The 865-nt window shown below is 41.6% G+C and overlaps 1 non-coding gene across 1 annotated transcript; it reads right to left on the bottom strand.

The window, feature by feature from the left end:
• TRNAN-GUU lies at positions 397-470 on the bottom strand. The gene has a single exon. It is a non-coding gene; the product is annotated as a tRNA-Asn (tRNA).

An 865-nucleotide genomic window follows, 5' to 3' on the forward strand; every position in this document is an offset into this window, starting at 1 on the left:
AAATCTCCCTTCTTTTAGTTTAAAACTGTTCCCCTTTGCCCTATCACTATTTACCTGTGTAAAAAGTTAATTTCCCTTCTGCTTATAAGCTCTCTTTAAATACTAGAAGGCCATAATGAGGTGTCCCTGGAGCCTTCTTTTCTCTAGACTCAGCAAGCCCAGCTCCCTCAGCCTGTCATTATAGGAGAGGTGTGCTCTAGCAGAAGGATCACCATCTTGGCCCTTCTCTGTACCCTCTCTAAAACAAAGGTCCGCATCTTTCTTGTGCTGGGTACCCCAGGCCTGGACACAGAGCTCCAGGTGGGGCCTCGCTGTAGCAGAGTAGAGAGGAACAATGATAGTCACCTCCCTTGTGCTGCTGGCCAATTCTCTTGATACAGCCCAGAAAGAGTGGGTCGTCCCTGGGTGGGCTCGAACCACCAACCTTTCGGTTAACAGCCGAACGCACTAACCGATTGCGCCACAGAGACTCCCACAAATACATAAATGTGTGATCCTGTAATATATAAAATGAGCATCCTTCATAAAATTCTTATTTATGGAAGCAATAAATATTAGCAGAAGTAGAGGTGGCTTTGCCTGACAATTCAGTCCGAAGTAATAATGAGTCCTAATTATAGAAGATTTCTAATTGCTACAAATACTGAGCAGGTGGCCATGGATATCATACACTGATTGCCAGTCTGAAAATATTTAAGATGCTTTTTAATCAAAACCTTCTTCAGCTGTCTCCTGGGTTCCTAGCTGAAAGGTAAATCCTATTAAAAGAATTATTTTATTTTTTGGCACACATAGCATATAATTAATAAAAGATTTTTGCTCAAATTGGAAAATTATGCTGATGCTGGATCATGTTATCAGTTCT

This window comes from Numida meleagris, chromosome 2 (genome assembly GCF_002078875.1).
Source record: "Numida meleagris isolate 19003 breed g44 Domestic line chromosome 2, NumMel1.0, whole genome shotgun sequence".
Lineage (NCBI taxonomy): Eukaryota > Metazoa > Chordata > Aves > Galliformes > Numididae > Numida > Numida meleagris.